The sequence below is a fragment of the Polypterus senegalus genome, unplaced genomic scaffold, assembly GCF_016835505.1.
Source record: "Polypterus senegalus isolate Bchr_013 unplaced genomic scaffold, ASM1683550v1 scaffold_5018, whole genome shotgun sequence".
Lineage (NCBI taxonomy): Eukaryota > Metazoa > Chordata > Cladistia > Polypteriformes > Polypteridae > Polypterus > Polypterus senegalus.
The window spans coordinates 1-27,423 of record NW_024383658.1 but is presented as its reverse complement, the minus strand read 5'-3'; the positions used below and the strand labels follow the sequence as shown (position 1 = coordinate 27,423).

At 41.9% G+C, this 27,423-nt stretch overlaps 1 long non-coding RNA gene across 2 annotated transcripts; it reads right to left on the bottom strand.

Annotated features, from left to right (window-relative positions):
* Window positions 1-1,432: 1,432 nt before the first annotated feature.
* On the bottom strand, window positions 1,433-25,168 carry LOC120521564. 2 transcript variants are annotated; one of them, XR_005632144.1, is made up of 4 exons: window positions 25,101-25,168; window positions 8,117-8,203; window positions 2,910-2,944; window positions 1,433-1,494 (listed from the first exon to the last, which is right to left on the bottom strand). It is a non-coding gene; the product is annotated as an uncharacterized LOC120521564 (long non-coding RNA). The 2 variants fall into 2 exon arrangements; XR_005632145.1 differs by lacking the exon at window positions 25,101-25,168 and adding an exon at window positions 24,404-24,479.
* Between the last annotated feature and the right edge of the window lie 2,255 nt (window positions 25,169-27,423).

The following is a 27,423-nucleotide window of genomic DNA, read 5'->3' as shown; positions in this document are numbered from 1 at the left end:
TTGATGGAGTTGGTTTCTCACCTCGGCTCAGATTTAAACACAGCAATAAATTCTACTTTGTTGCTTATTTCTTTATATATTTATTCGATTAAGTTTTCATTTTTTTATTTCAGTGACACCGCACACAACATTAAATAAACTGTGAAATAAGATCTGTCACTTTCACCTGTCAAAGTTGAGAGGGTATCCTCTAGCGAGTACCATGTTTTGATAAGTGAATCGTCAGTGTGGTAGGCCTTTGGCCATCATGGGCCACGTTTAGAGCAGAGGAGGATGAATTCAGACCCACTGCTTTACACAGGCCTATGGCCACAAGATTCTGAATCAAGAGAACACTCAAGTGGTCAAAGCTGACTGTGCCCGTCCATGGCAGACATGAGTGCAGCGAAAAGGTTTCCCAGAATGACTGCGTGAAGCGAATTCTAGAAGCTCTAAATTCACCATCACAGGTCTGCAGGGTCAGAAGCTAACAGGTTCTTCCATGAAGACGTCAGAGCAGGCTGTCTGTGTGACTTTGTTCTCATCTGCTGGTCACCACTTTTGCTACAATGGATACTTAGATCAAAATAGTCAGCCACTGATATGATTAACACTCTGGGAGGAAGGCCAAAACCTTTTCAAAGTGTTTGATATTTAAATGATTTAATTTAGAATTCCAAGCTGACAAAATTCAAATCTTCAGAGAAATGACAATTACAATTTAAGACATCATTTATTAAAGAAGCATCTCCTTTATCTGCCTGAAGACAAGAAGAGGACCAACGTGATGAAACCTGAGGTTTAACAAATCATAACACAACTTAATCCTAAACTGACAAACCAAATATCCAAAGCTAACAGTCAGAACTCAGACATAAATCAAAAAATCAAAATGGTCAGAAGAGCACTTAACCTTAGAGGAAGGAAAGTATAAAGTGAAGCTGAAAGTCCTCACTGCGTAAGGAGCTGTGGCCTCATGGGAGTCTTTAAGAGACCTCTCAGGTAACTGCTGACTCAGTCAGGGCAACACCTGAGAGCCTAAATGATCAAAATGGAGAAAAGGACAAAGACAAAGAGACACGACTGACAAAACGTAAGCTGAGAGCAGGTGAGGCAACTGAGATCAACGACTAAAACAAGAAAAGAGTAAAACACAATCCACACAGGGCTAAATAAAAAGAGCCAATCGACACGCTCACACTCTGCCCTCAGTGCAGTATTCTTGTAGACATGTTGTTTAAGGTCTCTACACTTTATATTCCATTTTATTTCATATTAAATTTTAATATTACAGAGATAACACAAATGAGAAAACTTTGACAAATTCCTCACAAACTCTGAACAAAATGCCAACGCCTCGCCTGACCGTCTCTTCACACAGCTCTGGTGCCACGTTGAACGATGTCCGCATATTCTGTTTCAAAGTTTGTTGCTGTCATTATTTTATTCTTTCTTTTTATTCCTTTGCTTTGTTTTAAAATCTAAAGCTGCATATTGTGTGTCATTCTCTTGAGTCTGAAAAAAAAGACATGAAATATTAAAATGTCTGCTGCTGCACAATCTTCATTTCATTGTAAATCATTTATTATTACTCTTCTGTTACTCTAGACAGTCGTTGTAAATTACAGTGCGTTCCATCAGTGTGAAGTGAGAAGTGTGGTAGCACAGGGTTCTGGGTTTAACCCCCCAGTTACTGCCAGTGTGTCCTCCAGTATCATTAACTGGGGTCTCCAAATCGTGTCTCTTCATTCTGTGATGGAGTCGCGTCTCCTTCAGGGTCTGCTAGGAAAGAATCGGGCAACTCTGTGACTGTAAAATGAATAAAGTGGTGCGAGAGGCATCACGCTGGCACTGGCACCCCAGCCAGAGTCGTACCCGGCTGAGACTCAAGTATAATGGAATGATGGGGGTGGGCAGTTTGTTCTGGACGTTGTCTTACCCAGCACAATAGATGGTAGCCACCCTGGGTTACGGCACCACTAGCGATTCCTGCCTGACACATTGGAAACTGTAATTCTATTGCACAGCCCTGTTGGGCTCAGTGGGTGCTGCCAGGGGGCACTGAGGGACTAGCAAGCCTTAGTCGGGCTCCAACTCCACTCAGAAATGCTTCCAAGACACCAGATGTGCTCCCAGGTATTTCATCAAATGAGCTGCCCACCTCAACACAAGAAGCCAGAGCCAGGAGGAGGAACACGAAGCTTGCTGGAGGAGCAGAGGAGGGTGACAAAGACACCAAGAGAGGAGAACCAGAGTGTGGTTGTGGTATGGGAAACACTTACTTGTAAAACGACTACACACGATTAAACCCAGTGTTCATAGTGAACTTGTGCCCGAGCCTTTGTGTTGGGAGTTTGGGCAGCTGCAGCACCCTCAGGGGAATCACAGCAGGCAGAAAAATGTAAAGCAGGGGTCAGAGCGGGTATTGTGGGTGCCTCCCCGCTCTGAGAGTCAGGGGTTCAAATCTCAGTTCAGTCACCACGTGTCTCTGTTTTGTGTGTGGTGTGTAGTGGTCTGCCCTCCAATAGACAGGCATTATGTTCAAGGTTGGTCCTCCCTGGTGCCCACTGACCCTGGCATATATGTGAGCTTACAATATGGATGGACATATGTATGAAATTTGAACAGAAAACAAAATGAAGGACAAGCTGATTAGTGGAAACAAGTAAACCACTTTAAAAATGGAGAGTCTTTAGAGGAGATTAGTTCAGTGTTCAGGTTGTCATGTCACGTTCAGGGTAAACTAGACAGGAGACCCTCGCTCATTCACCTCCATCAGTCACCATCTTTACAGTACATGAAACTGAGGCCACACGTTTAAAGGGCCAAGTGTTACTTTTGACTGACGCCATCTTACATCAGGCTGGCATGCATGTGGGGAGACAAGTCACAGCTAAAGTAGGGAGGGAGACAATTTAAAGTCCATTTACCTGCTGGTCCTGTGGGACTGGGGAGAAAATGAGATCTGCAAAGAAATAATAAAAAATAAAGTTAAGGAATGACGAGAAGGACAAGTAGCTTTTACTTCTGTTTCCTTTACCTTCTGCTTTGTTTGAACACGAATCACACCGTCTGTCTGTCTGTCTGTAACCTCTTGAAATGACATGAACAGCAGAAGACCTTCCCATGGTGGGTGACGATGACAATATTGTACTAACTGGGATGCTGGCAGCCATGAAAATGTCATTGAGTCATCAATCAAATTGGTGTACGTTTCTGAGGTGTCCGCTTTTACTTGTTTCTTCTGAGGCCGGGGTCCCCACTCATTCATTCCTGTCTGCAGACTCCTCTGCCCACAGACCTCAAATCTCATTTCACCAACATGTCACCTGAACCTAAGCCTCTGCCTTCCTGGTGGTCATCTCTTTTTATCCGGCTGAGCTGTCCACCCTGCTGTGCCCAATGTGCCCAAACACTTCATTCTACTTTGCTTGTCTTTCTCGATGAACGTCAGATCCTTGCCATTTTGTCAATTTCTTTATTTTCTCATGGAGACCCCCAGCATAAGGATTTCTGTTCTGATCCACAACTCCTCTTTCTTCATTCTGAAGGCCTAAAGTTTACAAACCATACAACAAAACTGCTTGGCACAGGTGGAGTTTAAGGGTTTACCTGATTGAGTGACACCTCATGGTAAGGAGTCTGGGGGTCACACCTCAGGTACCCCCTCCATGAAGTTTGCAGGTGGGTCTGCGAGGGTTTGCTCCGCTTTGCTCCCACAGTCCAAAGACATGCAGGTGAGGTGAACTGGTGATTTGAAATTGATGAGTGTGTGTGCTCACCCTCTGATGAAATGGCGCCATGTCTGTGAGATGTTCCTGCCTGCTCCCATTGCTTGCTGGGAGAGGTTCCAGCTGCCTCATGACCTGACCTGGTAAACTCATGGAGGATCAGTAAGGAGTACAATCTGTCCTTCACAAAGCGACCCATACTTAAAGCAGACAGTCCTTACATGTGCCAAGACCCTCTGTCTTCACACCCTGATAATGCAGCACCAGCTTCACTAGATTGGAAATGTCCACCCATGGATATCTTATATGGTGGGCTGTCTGCTGGCATCAGGTCACCCCCACCTCTTCTTAAAGGGCATCTGGAAGCATGAGATGTAGTTTATGGCACATTGATGTCAACAGCAGGGAGGAACGTGACAGTCACCTCTTTCACTGGAGACAGGAGTCTCAGAAAGAACATCCTACATGAAAGGTGCAGCAGAGAAGACAGCGTGGCATAAAACAATCCAGGGGGCAAACATGGGCAGCAGCAGTCGCCACCTTTTATGTAGCCATTGCCAGCGGGATGGCCACTCATAAATCAGACACTACAGCCACGCCAAGTGCTGCACCGTCAACACCTCATGATTCTCTGTCCAGGAGTGAATGTGTCACGGCCATTTACTTATTTATGGTGCTTATTATAACATGTTAGCAGAATCAAATGGAGACTCAAATGTAAAACAAGAACAACGGGCAGAAAAACATTTTCACTTTTCACTTCATTGAATAATCAAGTAATAAGAGCTGTTGTGTTTCATGTGAATAAATGTATAGATAAAGAGAACAAAACCTCCAAGAAATAATCCAGTTACCATTAAACAGGCTGAAAATACACAGGCGACATCATTTAAAGCTGGCATTGACTGGCACCCGCTTCAAGTGTTGGTCTCTGAGCCAATGCCACCTCACATTAAAAAGGTCTGAGAATGCTGTGATATGTTAAATGACTCAAATGTGCAAATTAAAACAGACATGAAGGTGCATTAATGTCATGGTTTGTAGTCCTCGTGTGTGTGTGTGTGTGTGTGTGTGGGCACACATGGCTCTAGCCAGTCCTTCCTTTTCCCAGAGCGGTCAGTTCTTATCTTCACACCCAGACCGCTGGCTTCTTCACACGTTCAGCTCACACAGGACTTGTCTACGGCACCTCCTCTTATTGTTCAGACACATTTCATATGATATTTATATTAATATTTACAACACCAACAGAAACATAATGTGTATGTTCAGTTAAGATGTGATAGCTCAGAAAATAAACTCTAATGGCGTCAAAATCATTTTCTGAAAAGCTTCTGTTCCCTAAATATTCAGGTCCACGTTCTGTAAATGTTTGGCGTTTTATCCCCCCAAGGTTTCTGACTTTGGTGAGTCCTGATGATGACTTCTGGTGCAGTTTCAGTTACGAGGAATCCAATCAAAGAGCTTCTTCAAACACGTTGATGTCTTCATCAGAGAGGCGTGTGAATGAATCCCAGTCAGCAACGCTCAGTGCATCCTGGAGAATGGCATCTGATTTCTATTAATAATAATCCATCATCCATTATCCAACCCGCTATATCCTAACACAGGGTCACGGGGGCTGCTGGAGCCAATCCCAGCCAGCACAGGGCGCAAGGCAGGAACAAATCCCATGGGCAGGGCGCCAGTCCACCACAGTGCACACACACCAAGCACACACCAGGGACAATTTAGGATCACCAATACACCTGACCTGCATGTCTTTGGACTGTGGGAGGAAACCCACGCAGACATGGAGAGAACATGCAAACTCCACACAGGGAGGACCCGGGAAGCGAACCTGGGTCTCCTTACTGTGAGGCAGCAGAGCTACCACTATGCCACCGTGCCGCTGCCATAATAATAATAATACATTTTATTTATATAGCGCCTTTCGCATACTCAAGTGTAATTGGTGTCTACAATGCATGACTGGAGCTTCCTGCTTTAACTTTTGTTAATATCTGGACATAGAAAAGAAGGAGTATAAATGGAGAATAGCAGCGGTCAAGTGTCACGTCCCCTGTGGTAGAACACGTAGTTTGCTGATGAAAGTTCAGCATTAGGTTTTGAGAAATCGCGAGCACAAAGAGGGCAGCATGCAAGTTGTCTTTCTGTGGGGACTGAGTCCTGTTTGAGGTGGAATACACAACGCCATGACAGAGACAGTATATTACCACACAGGTATATCAGAGGAACATCCTCCTGGCTCATCACAGGTATGCAATACCCCACTGTGGAGAGAGGGGGCGCTGTTGCTGATAGTCTTGCCTTTTTTCTCTTCCTCTGCAGCAGTGAGAAGACGGCCCTGGAGTGAAAACAACGCGAGCCGCAGGGCTATGAAAGTCCGACGCCTGCTGATGTCGAAGTCTCTTAGTGGAAGGACAGAACTCCCAGTGACAGACCTCCTCTCAGAGCCAAAGCCTTTTTTCTCCTAACCCAAGAAGGCTGATTATTTTGTTTCCATTTTTGTGCCCTCAAGCACTGAATGTTGATTTGTTGATTAAAGAATTAAAAGGATTAACATTTGCACCCAAATATTTTTTGGACTCTACCTGAAATTGTTCACATGTCCACAATTTATATTCTGCTCAAAAAAATGAAGAGAACATGTAACCATCTCATTATAGCACCAAGTCAGTTGAATTTCAGGAATATCAGTCTGTCCAGTTAGGAAGCAGAAGCGACTGTGAATCAACTTCACCTGCTTTGGTGCAAATGAGAAAAGTGACAGGAGGTGCACTGGATGGGCAGCAGCAAGACAGCCCACAATAGAGAATGGTGGCCACAGACCATCGCTCTCTCCTGACTCTTCCTGTCTGATTCTTCTCTAGTTCTGTATTTTGATGGTGTCCTTGTCACTACTGGTAGCAGGAGGTGGTACCTTCAGCCCATTCAGGTTACACAGGTAGTCCAGCTCCTCCAGGATGGGGATATCCTCTAAACCAACACTTCAGACACCAAACTGGGAGCCGTGCTGAGCCAAAGAGTCGATGGAGCTGAACACCCCATTATGTTTCTGAGCTGGAAACTGCTAGATCAGGATGCCATGAACGTAGCAGTTGGGCAGGAGGTTCTCGCAATTAAATGGGCAGGAATGCAACTGAGGTATTACCTCCTAGGCCGTGAGTTCACCCTCGTCATGGACCATGCTACTCTTCAGTGGATGGCCATGCACAAGGAGTTGAAACCACGTATCACAAGATGGTTTTTGGACCTCCAGCCTTAACGTTTCATTGTCATTTATTGTGGGGGTGTCTCCAGGCTAACACTGATGCCCTTTCCTGCATTCATGACCTCTCAGTTTGGGACACCCGGTCTGGTTGGTCTGGGCTGAGGGGGGCACCGTGTCACACACACGCATGGGAGGCAGTCAGTGGGCTTGACCAAATGTGAACGCTCAGTCAGGTTGACAAAGTGCACTAATGTCTTTTCTCCTCCTCTGCAGATCATCAGAAGGAAAGACCACCTAAGCCCCAATCCTGTTCCACTTCCAGCTCCAGTCCACACCCTGTTCCTGACCTCACTGACACCTGTTTCCTGTTGGACCCTCCTCTTCCTTCCCACTATCTATAAAGCCTGTCACTTTCCTTTCCCAGTCTGCATATCAGCGCACCATAGAATTTCTCAAAAGACATTGCTGATAAAATACAGGGTGGTACCCCAGACCTTTGTTTTATCCCTTGTGCTTCCTTTTACTAACTTTTACTTTATATCTATTGTGAAATTCTGAAGTAGTAGTTGTGACAACAACAACAACATTTATTTATATAGCACATTTTCATACAGATAATGTAGCTCAAAGTGCTTTACATAATGAAGAAAAGAGAAATAAAAGACAAAGTAAGAATTAGAATAAGACAATACTAATTAACACAGAATAAGAGTACGGTCCGATGGCCAGGGAGGACAGAAAAAAAACAAAAAAAAAAACTCCAGACGGCTGGAGAGAAAAAATAAAATCTGCAGGGTTTCCTAGGCCACGCGACCACCCAGGCCCCTCTGGGCTGATGATAGAGGTGTGCTCCCAAAAGGGAGAACATGGACTTTAGGTACAGGCTGAAATGCTGAATTGACATTGCAGTGACAGTGACGTGCATTATAAAGAGGACATGTTACATTTGGACTCTTTAACTCATCCAGCAGGAACTCAGTTAGTTTCTGTTCACATTAAAGGATTGTGTCCTGATGTTTTAAATCACTCAGGCCTACAGATCAGCTCTGTTAACATGGAGCTGGTAATTTGGTATATAAATTGATTGCCATTTGTGACATCAAGTCTCCTGCCTGATGATGTTTCTCTTACACAGTTTGAGAAAGTCCATCCAGCCTCAGCTCTTTTGCTGTTTTCTGACGGCTCCACTTACCTTTGATTTTTAACTACAAAGCAACCAGCACCACGAGGCCCAAAGTCCCAGCTAGTGCAATGGTGGAGTATTTATACAACGTCACATCTGAAAAAGAGGAGACACAGAGTTTAAAACATCATGTCAAGAGAGGATGACACTGACAATAAAAATGAACTTCACCTCACAGCTCTAAAGTGTGTATTGGGCAGATGACTTGTTTAGGGTGATGTGAAAAATCAGGTCAGGTCAGGTGACACACTCTTGGTCACAAGATAAGATGGACACGTCAACTGAAATGGTCATTTGGCCAGTTGGGCTCACAGGTATTTACAGGACTCCTTTATAATGGTGACTGATTTCATGGGTCCAGGCCCACCATCATCTCTGACTGTTATTCAGTTTCAGAGGCTTCTTTCTGCATTAAGTGGCATAGTCCTCCTCCACCAGCCCATCCTGCACTTCATGTTCTCACCCAGTTAGCAAAGACAAAGAATCTGGGAAAAGAAGTGGAGTGCAAGCCTCATGTGAAAGGCACTATATAACAGATAGATAGATAGATAGATAGATAGATAGATAGATAGATAGATAGATAGATAGATAGATAGATAGATAGATAGATAGATAGATAGATAGATAGATAGATAGATAGATAGATAGATAGATAGATAGATAGATAGATACTTTTTTAATTTTAAACTAACCTTTATTGTGAACATAAGAAACATCAACATAACAACTTATAAAGTCAAATGAATAAAAAATGTCAGAATAAACCAAAGAGCCATACATCAGACCCCCATAACTCCCCCTTTACACTCCTCCTACTCCGCACATTAATAAGCACGTGGTATTGATGCCCACCATTGCTTTCTCTTTCTCTTGCCCACCACAGTGAAATCAGAAATTAATTTTCAGCTCCCTTTCATTTACTGAGCACAGCCCCCCTTTCACCCCCCCATTCTATTCATCTGTTTATAATACGCATATTCCATTCTTATTCTTGAATAAACATTCAATTTAAAAATCAAACAAATATCTGTAGGTTCAGATCCACGTTGCTTATTATTTCGACTTTTTAAAATGGCCAGCTTTGCTTCACCTAACAGAAAGTTGAACAGTTGTATCCTGCATCGAGTTTTCTTATTATATTTACTTCCAAAATGAACAGGACTTCATTAAAAGTTCCAGTCAATTCGGTACACAAAGCTTCAAAGAATCTGAAGAATACTCCAAGTCGATAACAATACAAAAACAAATGAAAATTGTTTTGTTTTTGACCAAGAATCAGTTTCAGCTTCTTTAATAATTTTTAAAAAGGACTTGGTGGCAATGATCCCATGCCCGATTCTCCACTGTAAGTCTGCAGTTCTTTTGTTGCTCGGTGGCTTGTAGAACTCCCTCCACGCAGGCCCCCTGTGCCCCTCCACTGCCAGCTTCTCCCTCCATGGAGTGTCCAGCACAGACACCAATGCAGTGAAGTGAATCACCTTGAGGCAGTACTTATAGAGCTCTGTCTTGGTCAGAGAAGCAAAGCCCACCACTGTTCCTTTGGTGAAGTGAACAACTGAATGTTCTGGTAGTAATGAGAGGTCCACTGTGGGGCAAACATCCAACTTATTAACAGTGGAGCCGATGGAGTCATTGAGCAAGTGGTAATCTTTAGCTATGGAGGACAGAAACTGCTGAATCATCCTGACTGACTTTACTTCTAGAAGAGAAGCCAAGACATCAGCATCTATGAATGATTTGGTAGTGGCATCATAAATCTGTGCCAGTTTCAGTACTTGATGCTTAATAAGAATTGAAACAAAACTGTCACTGTGCAAGAGGGGGCATGAAAAGACAGAATTATAAATTAAAGGCTCATTTTGAAGCCACCCAGTTGTATTAAAATTCCTCCTAAACACCACGTGCCATGTTAATAGGACACCTCTGTAAAATTTTGGCAACACAGAAAGGTCCAGTTTTTGTAGATTTATAACCAAAAGTGCTTCATCAAACCCTAACCCGCCACACGATGAAGGAAACTCAGCGCTAACTCCCTCCAACTCAGGGAATATGAAACGCAGAAAAGCTTCTGTAAGACTTGGAGCCTGAGGGCTGCGACTTTTGAGGAGATATCTAGAAGTCCCTGACCGCCTTCTTCCAATGGTAAAAACATCAGACTCTGCTTTAGCCAATGCAAGCCATCCCAGAAGACATCAACCAATATTCTTTAGATCTTCTTTAAAAGCCCCAGAGGGGGGTCACCACACATGAGTTTGTGCCACAGCATTGAGGCCACTAAATTATTGATGACGATCACCCGCCCTCTGTATGACAGTTTAAGTACAATCCACTTCCACCTGTTCAGACGAGAGGTCACTTTCTCTAAGAGTCCCTCCCAATTACTCTCGTCCACCCCCTCACTGCCCATGACCACTCCAAGATACCTGAAGCACTTCCTGTTCCACTTTAGGCCTCCAGGTAAGTCTGGTAGTGGACATCCAGACCAGGAGCCCAGTAAGAAGGCGTTACTCTTAGTCCAGTTGATTTTTGCTGATGATATGTTCTCAAATATTTGTTGACAATAAATTAAAACTTCAATGTCACCCTTCGATTTGATGAAGACAACAATATCATCAGCGTAGGCCAAGCATTTGAAATTAACATTTGGGCAGGATGGAAATGTCACCCCCTGTAGTCTCCGCTGCAGCTGAAAAAGAAACGGCTCGATGGCCAATGCGTAGAGCATGCCGGACAAGGGGCAGCCCTGCCGAATTCCCTCCTGACTGGAAACGGGCGCTCAGAGTGCCATTAACTTTACAATCCCAAAACGTTGGTGTACAGCAGTGCAATCATATGAACAAAATTATCACCAAACCCAAAACATTTCAATGTTTGAAACAAAAACCGGTGATCTACTCGATCAAAAGCTTTCTCCTGGTCAATGGATAATATTCCTAAATCCATCCCAGAAAGATTGGAGGCTGAAATGATATCCCTTAATACAAAAATATTGTCATAAATAGTCCTGTCAGGCACACAGTACGTCTGGCAGGGACTGACGAGCAGGTCCATCACAGTCCTCAGGCGGCTGGCCAGGGCCCTCGAGAAGATCTTATAGTCCGTGCACAGCAAGCTCACTGGGTGCCAGTTCTTTATTTGGCAAAGGTCTCCTTTCTTAGGCAGCAGAGTGACGACTGCTCTTCTGCAGCTCAATGGTAATTCTCCATCCTGTAAGCTTTGTAAGAACACCTCGTACACCTCGGCACCCAGCAGGTACCAGAAATGTTTATAGAACTCAGCTGGGATGCCATCGAGTCCTGGTGCCTTTCCAGTATTCAAACCAGCCAGTGCATCTGATAGCTCCTGAAAGGTGATGTCTGCCTCCAGCTTCAGCTTGACCGTGTCTGTAAGTTTGGGTAATCCGTTCAAATAGTCCAACATGGCGAATCATCAATTACACCATCCTTAAATAAATCAGAGTAAAAAGACACAGCAAAGTTCCTGATCTCCTCTGTGGTGTGCAGCTCGTGACCTTCAGCGTCCTGCAGCATGTGGATCACTTTACTCTCGGCCTCTTTCTTTTCTTTTTAGTAGGGGCGTCCGGATGATTTAAAGTTTGAAAACCCGAGCGCACTAAGGCACCTTGGGCACGAAGCTCCAGGAGTTCAGAAAGGGATTGTTTTTGGACTTTAAAACAGCAAGCGTATCTTCACTAAAGATGCTGTGCAGATTTGGATGTCCTCCTCCAAGCTCTTTATTTCGTGAAGACACCGCCTGGTCACATGCTGAGTGTACTGCTGGCAAAAGACTTTAATCTGCACCTTCGACACATCCCACCATTGCCGAAGAGATGGGAATCTGGACTTGGTTTGAGTCCACTGCAGCCAGAAAAACTCAAAACACTTGAGGAAATGAGAATCCTCTAACAGGGAGACATTAAAGTGCCAAAGAGATTGAGAGGAAGGTTTTTTAGGGACAGAGACATTCATTCCCACCAGAGAGTGATCTGAGAATCCGACTGGGCAGATATAAGCCTTTGTGATCGTGTTCAGCAGGTGCCTCAGACAGTAAAAACGGTCCAAACGCGCCATCGAAATGCACCCACCGCCCCCCTTTACCCAGGTGTACTGTCTATCTGACGGAAATTTACTTCTCCAGACGTCCACCAGGTCCGAGTGGTCTAATAAGGAGCGTAAACCACAGACAGACACTGGAGGAGGCTCAGCACCATTACGGTCCAGTAAGTTATTCTCTGTACAATTAAAATCTCCTCCGACCAACAGGATCTCCCCATTAACAAAGGTCTCCAGCACCTTCCTCAGAGCTTTAAAAAAGCAAAGTCTCTCACCTCCATTTGTTGGAGCGTAAGTGTTAATAAACACCAGATCTTGGCTCTTATCCTTCACCTGAACTACCAGGAGGCGCCCAGCCACCACCTCACTAATGTTAGTGATTTGTAAATTTGACGTGTTAGAGAACAGTATGGCCACCCCAGCACTGACGTGTGAGCCATGACTCAGGACAGCCTGACCCCCTGACCCACTCACGTAACCAGTCCGGCTGATTTCTAACATCAGAGTGAGTTTCCTGTAAGAAAGTGACCTGAAGAGCCTTTTGGTTTAAAAAGTTGGCCCTACAGCCATTCACATTTAAACTCCCAATGTGTAAAGACTGCATTGATGATTCACAAATGGGAGTGAACAGTACTGCACAAGTCAACCAAAAATAAAGAAGTTTCAAGAACATATCCATTATTTCTGAAAAATGGACTTTCGCACCCTGCTAATCACATTTTTAAGGCGGGTAGTTTCCTCAGTCAGGCGCCCGTCAGCATACGCCGGTGTTTCTGCGATCACGTCCGTAGCCATAGCTTCATTCACAGCGGGGCCGACGGGCGCGACACTCTCTTTGTCGACCATCGCCGTCTTATCCCCACTGCTGCTGACCCCCACTGTCTCCAGCTTATCTTTACTCAGTTCTCCATCCACAGACTCGTACTGGGCACTTTGAACTGACTCATTTACAACAGGATCACTGGGCTCAGCCAACGCATTCCCTTCGGTAGTCAGCAGGCTCGCCTCAGGAGCGACTGCTAACACTACAGTGGGGTGCAAATCACTCACAACCTGTGCTCCGGTTACGAGCTCAGCTACCTCTGCAGTCTCCTCATCCTCCATACTGTCCACCTCCTCACCACTTTCATACTCCGTCTCATCGCTCACTGAATCAGGGGGAGCGCTTCGGCCCACCGGTAAAACGGTCTCATTTTTACATTGAGAGGCCTTGTGTCCGGCCCTCCCACAGTTAAAACACTTCATCGAGTCCGAAGTAACAAAAACCACAGAATCACAGCCATCAACCTGGAATCTTAGAGCAACATTTATGTCCTCATTCATGTTGTTCAACACCATAAAAACCTGCCTCCTAAATGAAACAACGTGTTTCAATTCTCTCATTTTACAGCCCAACAGAATCATCACTATATCTGATAAAACCTGGCCATAGCGGCGGAGTTCCTGCACCAAAACATCATTCTTCAAGTACGGTGGGACATTTGAAATAATAATCTTTATTGTAGGCGCTGACAGAAGTAAAACAGGAACCAAAGCGCCATTAATAATAATCCCTTCTTCTACAAGTTTATCAACCAGAGATTCCTCGTTAAGGAAAACCACTACGGCTTTATTCATTCTGGAGGCTGAACGGACATTCTTATAGCCAACAACCGTCACAACACACTCTTCAGCTGAAACGTGCGGCTCGACCAGTACTTTAGCCCCATGTCGGAGGGAAAGATTTTCATAAAACTTAGGCATTAGACCAGGCGAAGACCCTTTGGACGCGGCCATGGCTACACGCCAAAGCCGCATCCTATTCGATAAAACCCCCTGATATAGAAAAATAAGAAAAAGGAGTTAGAAATAAAGAAAAAACTTACAGAAGACAGAAAACACGTCCAACTTCCAACGCCACGACTCAGCCACGCCCACCCCAGACCACACTAATCGAAAGACACACCGACAGCAAGACAGTAGCGATAGATAGATAGATAGATAGATAGATAGATAGATAGATAGATAGATAGATAGATAGATAGATAGATAGATAGATAGATAAGGCACTATATGATAGATCAGGGGTCGGCAACCTATGGCACGCGTGCCACACTTGGCACGCCAAGCAATTTCAAATGGCACGCAGACTCTTCACGTTTCCTGTATAAAGTTGATTATAAATTGATTAGCGGGGTTTCCTCGCTCATTTCGCACTTAGGGCGTAGCAGGGTACCAGCCACAGACTTGTTGTAACAGCAGTCTAAGTAGGTCAGGGAACAGTCTATTTAAGAAATCTCAGAAACTAACGACAGTAACGCCCACTAGCTTAGATCAAAATTCTATTACATAAAAAATTGTATGCATTTGCTTTAAAACCTGTTGTGTGTATATCTGGATTTCGTTGTATACAAGCACATATATAATTTTTCAGGTGATATTTTAACGATACCCACTATAGAACAACGTTGGTTTTTGCATTTTATAAATGTTTTCTAATATGAACATTGGTTACGACTTTCCGGTCATGTGCTGCAAATATGCAGATCTACAGTAGATCTACAAAGGCCGGATGCCGGTAGTTGAATAATATATATGGTTCATATTGATTAATCTAAATATATCCATTGTATAAAAAAACTGAGATGGTCATATTTTTATTAGTTCCTAGATCTACTTAGAAAAAACGTCAATATAATTAAGGCCCACGCTTCTAAACAAGCTGTGTACAGCGATCGGCATTGTAGTGTCATTATGACTAGTTATAGCTGACAGTTTACTGACGGTTTTCCTCTCATATGCACGTATGTAGATCTGTTGGACAAAAGAATATGGATTTGTTGGACAAAAAGATCGTGCTGTGTGTACTTTCTGTTGTGAAAGCGTTGCGTGTCGCACATCTAGTGTACAAAGACACTTTCAAACAAAACACCAGTCTAAGTTTAAAACCTCAGAAGAGAAAAAGTGAAGCTATCAAAAAGCTATTTCTGGTTTCGAAAAACAAACTAGTATTTTGAGCAAAGCAGTTGGAATGAAGATTAAAGCTACTGAATGTAGTTATAAAATAGCTGAATGTTTTGCTTTGAAAGGGAAACTGTTTACAGACGGAGAATACATCAAAGAAACTTTTTTAAGCAGTGCTGAAATTTTATTCGGTGATTTACCAAATAAGGAGATTATATTTACTCGTATTAGAGAAATACCAATTTCTGCAAGATCAGTTGAGAGGCGATAACTGATTTAGCTGAAAATGTAACAACTAAACAAATATCTGGATTAAAACAATCTCAAGTATTTAGTGTTGTGCTTGACGAAAAGCACTGATTTAAACGATTTGTCTCGCTTAGCCTTGGTTGCAAGGTATCTTGAAAATAATCACATTTATGAAGAGTTGTGTTGCTTATTGCCACTTCATGACACAACAAAGCAGAAGACATTTTGACTGCATTTATTAGTTATTTTGCTAAACATGACATAGACTTAAACAAGTTATTCTGTGTGACAACCGATGGTGCTGCTGCAATGGTTGGCAAGAAGAAAGGATTTGCAAAACTTCTTGAAAATTATGTTGGCCGAAACTTTTGAATTTTCATTGTATTATACACCAGGAGAGCCTATGTGCAAAGACCTCATCTCTGAATTTGGTCTCTGTGATGACAACTGTTGTTGAAATAGTCAACTTTATAATTTCTCATTCTTCACTGGTTCACAGGCAGTTCAAGTTTCTTTTACAAGAAATTGAGTGTGAATATGGAGATCTTCTGCTACACAGCAATGTTCGCTGGCTTAGTCGAGGCAAAGTTTTAAATAGATTTGTCAGTTGTCTTGGAGCTATTAAGGTGTTTCTTAATGAAAAAAAGAAACATTTTCCTGAACTGAACGATGAAAACTGGGTGTTAAAGTTGATGTTTCTGACTGACATAAGTACACATTTAAATTAACTTAATCTGAAATTACAAGGACAGGGACAAACAGTACTTGATCTTTTCAGCTATTGGAAAGCATTTACAATGAAACTAGACATTTTTACCTGTGATATCAACATCAAAGCATTCAGGTACTTCCCGAATGTGAAGAATCTCTCAAATCAATTTGAAGTAAATGTAGATGAGCTTCAAGAGTACATTGAAGCACTCAAAGCAGAATTTGATAAACGAAGTAAAGACTTCCACATTCATGGATCCTTATTTTCGTATCTCATTAAGCCTGATATAATTGATTTGGAAACTACCCAGTTGGAACTATTTAGTTGGATGGATATTGATGACTTTGAAATGCAACAGATTGACTTCAGATCTTCAGAATTATGGACATCAAAATTTGTTGAACTACGGAAGTCTCTGGAAAATGAAAATCTAGAAAAGTCTGCAGCTATTCTCAGCTGTTGGAGATCCCTTCCGAATTATTACATCTGTTTGAAGAAAATTGCTTTTGCTCTTCTTTCAGCTTTTGGATCAACCTATTCCTGTGAGCAAATTTTCTCTCACATGAAAGCAGTGCTAAATCCACAGCGTAGTCGCCTAATGCCTGAACATTCAGAAAATTATGTCAAACTCAAAGTGACAAAGTATGTTGTCGATATTGAGCAACTGGCCAAGACCATGCAAGGGCAAGGCTCCCATTAATAATAAAAAAGTTTTTTTAAAAATCTTTCAAGAAACTCTATTTCTTTTAATGTTGTTTACAACTTTACATATTATTGAATATCACTATATATTAATTAATTAAAATATAAAAATAAAATATATGGTAAAATAAGAATATTGACCTCGACTTGTATAAAATGATATGTGATGTTGGCACTTTGAATAATTTGAAACCTTAAGTTGGCACACAGTTAGCAAAAGGTTGCCGACCCCTGTGATAGATAGATAGATAGATAGATAGATAGATAGATAGATAGATAGATAGATAGATGTGTAAGGCACTATATAATTAAAAGATAGATAGATAGAGATAGATATTTTTATTTTTAAAAACAACTTTATTAAATTCAGTATGAAATTCATTAAAAACACAAAATCCAACCACAGAAAAAACCAAAACATAATAAAATCACATTTTAAACTTCTAAATGCCCCCAGTCCATCCCTTATTCATTTCATAAATACCCACCCAAACCCTTGCCCCTTCATTCATCCCTTCCATCCCACAATTCCACTCATTTATTACAATACTCTATAGATTTATGCTCATACATATTCTATTAATAATAAAATTAGAATTAGAATGCAAAGTGAACTTCATCATTGTCATAATTACACAATACATTATTTACACACCACTTATCCTTAAACTGTGAAATATTTCTAGTAGAGTTATAAAAATTCAGATCTACTTCTATTCTACTTTTACAAGTCATTTTAAATAATACTGTGGGGTCTGTGCTGCCTGCTCCCTTAACCTTATTTTTCCGGGTTTTCCATATTCCCAGTTTCGCCTGTCCTAAAATAAAGTTAACCAGGTTAATATTTGTATTTGTTTTTTTTGAGCTCTTTACCCCAAACACAAACACCATCCTATTATAACAGACCCCCAGACCCTCAATCAGCTGCTTTATCATTTTAAAAAATCCCCCAATCTCTCACAAAACATAAAACAGTGACATACAGTCTCCCTCAACCCACAGAAAGGGCAGGTATCTGAAACCCCCGGACAAATAACTGATAGAAAGGAGTTCACAGCTACTATACCGTGCAATATCCTCCACTGTAAATCCCCTACCCTACTGGTCAATGGTGGTCTATATAGCGCTCTCCAGGCTGGCAGGGTTCCTTCAGGAATGACAATCTTCTTCCTCCAGGGTGTGTCGGCCTTCAGTGCTTTCAGTTGATCCTGATTCTTTACTTTTACGCAGATCCTGTAGGCTGTTTTCCTTTGATGGTGTTTAAGGGCAAGTCTCTCAGATCTTTTGTCACAAGTAGTCTGTTGGTGTCATTATTGTCCCAATCTCCTACTGGAGACACCACAAGTGTAGTGAAAGTTGGATCTTTGGGTGGCTTCAGCTGGTCTTTAAAGGTGTCCTGCAGGAGTGTCCTTACTTCACTTCCTAGAGATGCTTTCACTTGCATTAAGAAATTCCCCACAAGCCGCACTGAGTGCACTTCTGTCTCTGCTGCTACGGTTTCTGAACTTTTCCAATTAAAATCCTCTCAGTTGATTAAATGTTTCAATTGTGTAATGTTATTCCTACAGAGACTATGAATAAAACTTGCAGACTGTCCTATTGTGGTGCAGATATTTGGATTAAACACAATGGGTTCTTCTAGAATCCAAAACAATGAAAGGTCATCACAGTCTCTTTGAATTGATAAAAATTGCCAAGCTTTACAAAGACTCCTGTAAAAGTCTGGTACTTGTAAGGTCTCAGGTTTCTCAAGACGACACCATATTAAGCTTTTGCCCAATCCCATTTGTCCCACTTGGTTAAAAAGAGCAGTGCTAGATTCATCCAGGGCTCGGCGTTGTAGTATAACAGTTTTTACGGTCTGAAGGCGAAGGCAATAATTCTGCTTTCAATGTCCATAATGCCTTGCCCACCTTCATCAAGTGGCAAGTATAATACGCCCCTCCTCAACCAGTGAAGACCATCCCAAAAAAAGTTAACAACATTCTCTTGAATCTTCTGAATTACATGTGGTGGAGGCTCCAGACAGATACACCGATGCCACAGACTCGAAGTCACCAGATTGTTAATTACTAACATCCGACCTCTGTACGACATTTGGGAAAGTATCCATTTCCATCTGGCCAACCGAGCTACCACTTCCAAGAGTCCATCCCAGTTCTTCTGCACATAGTGATCATCTCCTAGATGTACTCCCAGGTAGAGAATCCCTTCAGTGCTCCATTGCAGCTCTCCTTGTAAACTCGGTGTCTTATATCCAGCCCAGTCTCCAACTAACAATGCACTGCTTTTACTCCAGTTTATTTTAGCATTGGAAATCAGTTCATATTTCCTTTGACAGTTCGTGACATTATCAAAGTCTTCTTGATTTGTGATAAAAACAACAATGTCGTCTGCGTAGGCCGTGACCTTTACAGGATTCCCAGTACAGTGAGGAATGGAGAGACCAGTCAGCACTTTTCTCAGGTTGACTAAGAATGGCTCTAAGGCGAGGGCGTACAGCATCCCTGATAGCGAACAGCCTTGTCGGACTCCTCTTTGGACGCTGAAAGGCGCACATAAACCACCATTGACCTTAACTATACCAGAAATGTCACAATACAACAGCCGAATGTACTTTATAAATTGTTCCCCAAATCCAAAGGCCTTGAGAGTGTTCCATAGATATGAGTGTCCGACTCTATCAAAGGCTTTTCTTGGTCAATTGAAATAAATCTGTTCTAAAATTGAACAGTTTTGCTGCAGCAATAATATCTCTGACTAAAAAAATGTTATTAAAAATGGATCTCTCAGGGATACAATAGCTCTGGTCTGGATGCACCAGTTTCACTAACACTGTGCGCATTCTGTTAGCCAAGGCTTTTGACAGGATTTTATAATCTGCGCAAAGTAAAGACACAGGCCTCCAGTTCTTAATATGGCACAAGTCACCTTTTTTAGGTAGGAGTGTGATCACGCCCTTCTGCAGCTCTGAGGTAGCACACCTGGTTTAACACTGTGTTTGAACACTTCTAACAAATCCTGGCCGATAACATCCCAAAATCCTTTATAAAATTCAGTTGGAATGCCATCTATCCCAGGGACTTTTCCATTATGAAGTTCAATCACTGCTGCTGAAATTTCTGCCATAGTGAGCTCTTTATTCAGCTCGGTGGCATCTGTTACAGGAAGCTGTGGTAAGTCCTCAATAAAGGACTGTAAGTTTTTGTCACTACTACATCCTTCAGCAGAAAACAGCTTTTCATAAAACACTCGGACCTCTGTGTCTTTTCACCATTAGCTTTAGTCACACAGTGTAGAATTTTACTTTGAGAATTCTTTTTTTCCAGACCAAAAAATATTGTGTTGGTGCATCCATTTGTGTTAACTGCTGGAAGCGAGCCCTCACTAGAGCCCCCTGAGCTTTTGTGTCTAGTAAATGTGAGAGCCCCCTCTTTGTTGCTTTGAGACTCTCTTTAAGTGTTTCATCGGAGCCATTCCCTAATAGCTGTTCAATCTGAGATATTCTGCCCTCCAGTTGTGTCATTTCTGACTGTAACGATCGTGTGACATTTCTGGTATATTGCTGACACAAGGATTGAATGTGGTTCTTCCCCATTTCCCACCACTGCTGTAAGCTGGTGAACTCCTTCCTCGAACCCCTCCAACCTCTCCAAAGATAATTAAAAATGTCTTTAAATCGCTGATCCTGTAGTAGGAGTACATTAAAATGCCAGTATGCGCTGCGGGGCCTGTAGTGCTCGATAGAACTGTACAAACCACTAGGCTGTGGTCTGAGAAACCAGTGGGGACAATGGAGCAGTCCTTAACCCCTTAACGTGCACCCGTACCGGTCCCGGGACATAACAGCATTTTAAAAACGTTACAGTAATGTGTGCATGCCCATCTGCCATGCATCTCGACATACTACCCATCAAATGAAACTTCAAAGTCTCATCTTTCCGATGATATAAACCATTTTGACACACAACAACCACAGCACTGACACTAAAGCCTTTTTTACAGAGAAGTACATACTTTTAAGAGTTGACTGTGCCTACCTTTGAAGACCCCCTGCAAGTCAAACATCAATATTTCCGAGCAGTATTGATCCCATTCTGTCCGTAAGGCTCCAGCGAATATAATCCAGTAAAACGATTAGGTCCAAAACACACGATATATCCTCAAAGGGACAAAAACTCCAGAAAACGTTTCATAACTTGAGACCACCTACGTAATTTTTTTTCATTTATATTGATCATATCAGACATAATTTGTTTCTGTCGGCGATAATCATGCTACCGCATGAAACACGGAAGTGTTAGCTTCAGATCGACACCTAACTTGGCCAATTACGACGGGTCTGGGGTTGACTGGCACCTCGTATAGCCAACGAGCGTCACAGATAGCTGAATGATGACGTACGACTCTAAACCCTGGTAGAATCTACCAGTTTGATTGGACACTGTGACTGACACTCAAAACTTACAACCAATGAGCAGCCGAGCATTTTGATATGTAACTTGCCATGCTAACTTGTAAACAAAACGATCGGAGCTGCGAAGGTGGCATTTGTACCAGTCTGCAGAGTTGGTGCGTGGTTGTTTATTGTGATTTCGCCAAGTTTTTTCGCATTTTAAATATGAATAAACCTACCGAAAAACGTAAATAAACGCTCGATTAAATAATAGATGCATGTACGCGGCGTGAAAGTATTCAATCGGCCCTATAGACGTCTAATGGCAGAGAGTGACATGTGCCACGCCCTTGTGCTTTCTGCCATCAAGTGGCACATGGAAAACGCTGAGCTGTGTTGTAACAGTTTGTAAAAGAAATGTATATAGTTTGTGTGCATTTTATAAAAAAAAAAGTAAAAAATAAAAAATATAAATATATTTTTGGCCCATAAGACTTGTATTGACTATTTTTACATAGAAATGTGTATTTTTTATTATTTTTATAACTAATAGAGTGACACTGTGTGTAGATATAGATTCCTTTAGGTGTAAGCTTTTAGTAGAGCCCTCATTGATATCTGTGGGTTGAAGCATTCAAAAGTTATTACACTTTTAACATACGGTCCAAAATGTGGATAATGGTCCCTCTAAAAACCCCTGGACATGCCCACATAAAAACTGGTGTAAAAATGTCATTTGTACAGGTATTCTTTTCAAATTTGAAATGTGAGTAGTCAACAAGTGATTCTGTTGGTACATAGTGTGTTTCTGTCCTCACCTACCTACTGCAGCTTTATTTTCCTTTATTTTCACAAAAAAACTTAGGCGAGAACAAAACAATTCGTTTTTCTGTGAGTTCTAATGTGCATAACTTTTGATCAGTCACACCTACAGTGATTCTGACTACTAAGGGTGAAACTAGAGAATGTGACCTTTACAAAGAGACCAAACATGTGTTTATACTCCAGATAGTTCAATAACAGCAATGATTCTAATTTGGAGAGGTCGAATTACAAGCGATTTAGCAAAAATGACCCCGCTTGATACAGACCCAATAGGTGCTTAAAGGTGTAAAATCTATCGAGCCTCGCCATTGAAAGGGTCTCACTAGTTATCTTTCCCCATGTGTACTGCCTACTGCTGTCTCCATGTTTACTCCTCCACACATCCAGCAGCCCCATCTCCTCCACTATCCTTCCCCATTCCCGTGGCTCCAGGCTGTTATTTCTGTCCCTCTGAGTGTCAAGGGTACAATTAAAATCTCCACCCAATATCACCACTTCCTCAGGATCACACTGACTTAAAACGTCTGCCAATACTTTATAAAAATCAAGTTTCTCATTCCCATTATTTGGTGCATATATATTAATAAAAGTAAACCAACAGCCATTTACTTTTGTTTTTACTTTCAGTAGCCTCCCTTTCACCACCTCATGCACGTTATGATCCTCCATTTGAAAACCACTGCAGAACAAGACCGCCACCCCTGCACTGACATGTGTCCCATTGCTGAAGAAGCAGCCCCCCTTCCAGTCCCTGCTCCACTCCCACTGGTTTGTCTCATCTATGTGGGTTTCCTGTATAAAGGCGACTGTCAGATTTTTTTTGGGTTAGGAACTCAAAGAGCGTCAGTCTCTTACTTGGATTCCTCCCGCCGTTAATATTTAAACTACCCAATTTCAAGTTCGCCATACTGATTAAATGTAAACAGCAGCTTAGCACCAAACCAATTGACCACCACAGGTACAATGGCGGAAAATTCCTAAAAATGTTATCCATACACTTTTCATTTTTTAATCTGTTTCCTCAACCTATTTGTGATATTCTTTAATCTCACGAGCTCCTTGATGTTAAATATTGCGGTCATGGTTTTGTCTTTTCTCAAACTACCCACTGACGATATAAACAGATTCACATCAGGAAAAAAATCCGCCACATTCACCCTTTCTCCTGCCCTCCGTCGCCTGTAAAAATTGTTTAACGCTCCGGGCGCTGTAACCGCCTCTGCCACTTAAATCCTGGGAGTCCGAGATGGTTGAACAGTCTGACATTTCTCCATCACCCTCCTCCCCAGCGCTCACCACAGCAGAACCGTCATCAACTGTGTCTGCGAGAACTGCAAAAGCCCCCTTAGCATTAAACAGAGGATCAGCGGCATCTCCACCCTCTGCGCCCGATCCCCGTACTCGTGTTCATCCGCTTTTTTGTTGTACCATCGTCTTCTATCCCATGCCTCTTCCGCCCTGGGCGTCTAAACTCGCCGTCTTTCTCAATATCAATATTTCCGTCCTCCTCTTCCACATCCACATCTCCCCATGATCTGCCCTGTACTGTTAAAGAAGTCTCCGTATTTAAACCACTTTCATTCTCATCTGGATTACCTTTTTCCTCATCCCCTCAGGCACTGCCTCCCCCTCGTCTACGATCTCTCGGCTCCCAGCTGCTACGGGACGGCTTTGAACTTCACCTTCCATCTTTTTCTGAACTTCAGGTTCATTGCCTTGTTTTTCTTTTTCTTTCTCGGGACAATGTTTAATTAGATATTGTTCACTCCCGCACCGTAAACATTTCATTTCATCCGAAGACACAAATATTACATAATCAAATCCATCAACTTTAAACTTCATTGCAATATTTAGATTTTCATTCATTTTGTTCAAAACCATGAAAACTTGTCTTCGGAAAGACAGAACATGTTTTAACGCTGGGGATTTACACCCCAATGGAATAAAACGAATTTTAGAAACAAGTCTGCCATGGCGCTCCAGCTCTTTTTCAATAGTTCCATTCTTTATAAACGGCAGTACATTGAAATAATTACTTTGCGCGCTGGGGTGCCCAGCGGAGTTACCTGTACGAAAGATCCTCAATAACTACACCTCTTTCCACCACTATTGAGACCAGATCTACTGAACTTAAGAATAAAACAATACAGCCGTTCATTCTGGAAGCCGATTTAATATTCTCACAACCGACCACCTGACCGACTGCTAAGACCGCCGTCTCCAACGGGACAAACTCCTCTAACAGAAGTTTTATCCCATGGTGGCGGCTCAAGGTCTCTAAATTCGCAGCCATACCGGCTGCAGTGGCAAAAACGCCACTCAGTAAAAAAAAACAACGCTCAAAAACTTTCAATAATAACTCAAGAGCATGACAGAATAATGAAAAAATAGATAAAGATTAGGAAAACAACACTCACCGCACTCAGAGTCCAACACAGCCACTCACACCAGAGCAAACACCCAGCATGCACAGCGAAAACAGGAAGGAAGTAGATAGATAGATAGATAGATAGATAGATAGATAGATAGATAGATAGATAGATAGATAGATAGATAGAGTGAAAGAGCTGGTTTCACTACCGTCCTGTAGTCCTTCCATATTATATGGGCTGTGAGATGGTGATTGTTTTATCTATCTTTTATATCACATATCTTATGTAAATATTTTTTAAATTGTGCCTTTGTGAGAAATGTCAGCAATTGTAGCTCAGCCATGTAATATTCCAGCTCAGTGTGTCTACGTGTGTCTGCTATACAAATCCACATTGATGAAGTTTTCTCTCTTAAATATTCCAGAGACCCCCTTTTGTGTTGTTTAATGCAGTGAGTACCCCAGCATGGACAGCACCAGGTAACCCTGCTAGTTTGTCATATAACTAACGCCATTCCTCTCTCTACCTGTGTCTCCTTTTCAGTCCTCACACGTCTAATTTAACTCACATTGAAACAAACTGAATAAAAAAACTGGCTGCCAAAAATAAAACTGTAAGGTTAAATTAAAATGGAGGCATTCATAGAAATACTGGACTGACTGTACAATAAGGAATAATTGTGTGTCTCTTAAAATGCCCCCACATGACAAGGTGACAAGTTTACGTGGCTCCAGTGACTTACCTTGGTGCCAGCTGGCACAGGTGACATTCTCAAAGGAAGAGGAATTTGAAGTTTGATTTTCTGTTGAAGAAAGCAGAGAATTTCATTTAGAAAGACAGAGGAAGACAAAGAAAAGTCTTACAAGATTTTATTTTAATTTTCAATGTGTACATAAATTCAAATTAAGGCAAGGAATTAAATATGGCAGAGAAATTAATCAACTTCAGACATTTCTAGAATTGACAAGTCGTGTGTTTAGTGTAAGAACTGAACGGGTCAAAATGACATTTGGAATACTTTTATCTGACAAAACTTTACCAGCTGTTTGCAAAGAAATACTATATATATATCTATATATCTATATATACTCCTAGGTCTGGAATGCAATCTGATTCTGATAATCAGATTGTGATTCAGACCTGTGGATATAAAACTTTATTCTACACTTTGTCAAGTAAGCAAAGCAGCCATTGTGGCTCAGCATCAGAGGATTCACCTCAGATGCTGCTGTTCGAGGTTTCGATCCCCACAAGAGAAAGCAAAGGTGCGCACATCTGATGAGCCCTGATAAGAGCAAAACACGCGTCGTGTACTCTTCGATTTACTTGACAGATACCGTATTACAGGGGTCTCAAACTCCAGTCCTGGAGGGCTGCAGTGGCTGCAGGTTTTCATTCTAACCATTTTCTTAATTAGAGACCTGTTTTTGCTGCTAATTAACTTCTTTTGAATTAATTTTATTTGACTTTCTCTTGAAGGCTTAGAGCCCTTAATTGTTTCTTTGTCCTTAATTAGCAGCCAAACAATAAAGAGATAAAAAATGAGACAAAACAGGACCAGCAAACTGTGACCATCATACAAAATATCTGAAAATAAAGAAAGATGAAGGTCTCAGGAATGCTGATCTGCTCAGGCCCTCAAAACATTTGAACAGAAAAAAGAAATCAACAATTTCAGAAATGTCTGCTACTGCACAATGAAAACAGCAACAAGCCATGCAGTTAAAGAACGAGTTTAAATAACGACAAGAATTGGCTCCTAATTAAGAAACTGGTTGGAATGAAATTGGTGTGAGTTTGAGGCCCTGACTTAGTTGGTCTTTTGTTGGCTCACTCACTTCACATTTCATTTCTGTTTGAGGAAAGAAATAAAGCAATTCAGAGGAACGAAGATGGAATTCAGGGGAACCAATCTTAAAAAACAATTAAAATGAAAGGAAAAGGAGTTAATGAGCAGCAAAACTGATCACCAATTAAGAAAAGGGTTAAAATGAAAACCTGCAGTCACTTGGGCCCTCTGGGATTGGAGACCACTGTTGTATAACACACACACACACACGCACACACACACACACACACACACACACATACGCACACATACGCACACACACACACATATATATATATATATATCAATCCATCCATTTATTATCCAACCCAATATATCCTAACTACAGGGTAACGGGGGTCTGCTGTTGCCAAACCCAGCTAACACAGGGCGCAAGGCAGGAAACAAACCCCGGGCAGGGCGCCAGCCCACCGCAGACATATATATAGCTATAGATATAGATATAGAAATATATATGTATATACAGCATATATATATATATTTATATATATAGATATAGATATATATATATATATATATAGATATAGAGATATATCAGTATGTCTCTAAATAATCTGTCGATCCTTCCCAGTTAACTGTTAGTGGGAACCTTGTGTCGGCACTGGCAGCATTGGGTGCAAACTCAAACCAACCCCATTAGGACGCCAGCCGTTCACAAATTTCACTTTTTATGACAAATGAAAATGGACATCGTTTGTGTCTCACGAGTACGGAGGCAGTTTGAGTGCACACTTTGTATGAGTTGATAAACTTAAATAAACCTTCTGTAATTTTAAACACGTGCCAAGTGTACGAGCTGCGTCTGTCCTGTGAAGAGCTGAGACACGAGACCCCCTCATTACTAGGACAGGACATTTTACTGTAAGCCATTGTCTCTGACTTGAATACCATTACTTTAAACACATGTCTATAGTACAAAGAACATATTCCACAAATAAAAATAAAATAATACTCAGAGACATGGTGGGTGCCTACGTTAAAGACTAAGAACCACAAGACGTCATTCTGCTGTTAAAATGCTGGACGGCGCTGTGTGTGAAATGGAAGGCCTGCAGCTCTGTGGCTCGTCGGCCGTCGCTCCTTCCTCTTCTTCCTTTCAGCACTCAGCGAATGCTCTTATGTGTGTTTAGCTGATCTTACTGATGGATTAAAAACTCTTAACAGACTTAACAAAAGGCTAAATGTCTCCCCTCTTTTTAAACTTTGTATTTATTTA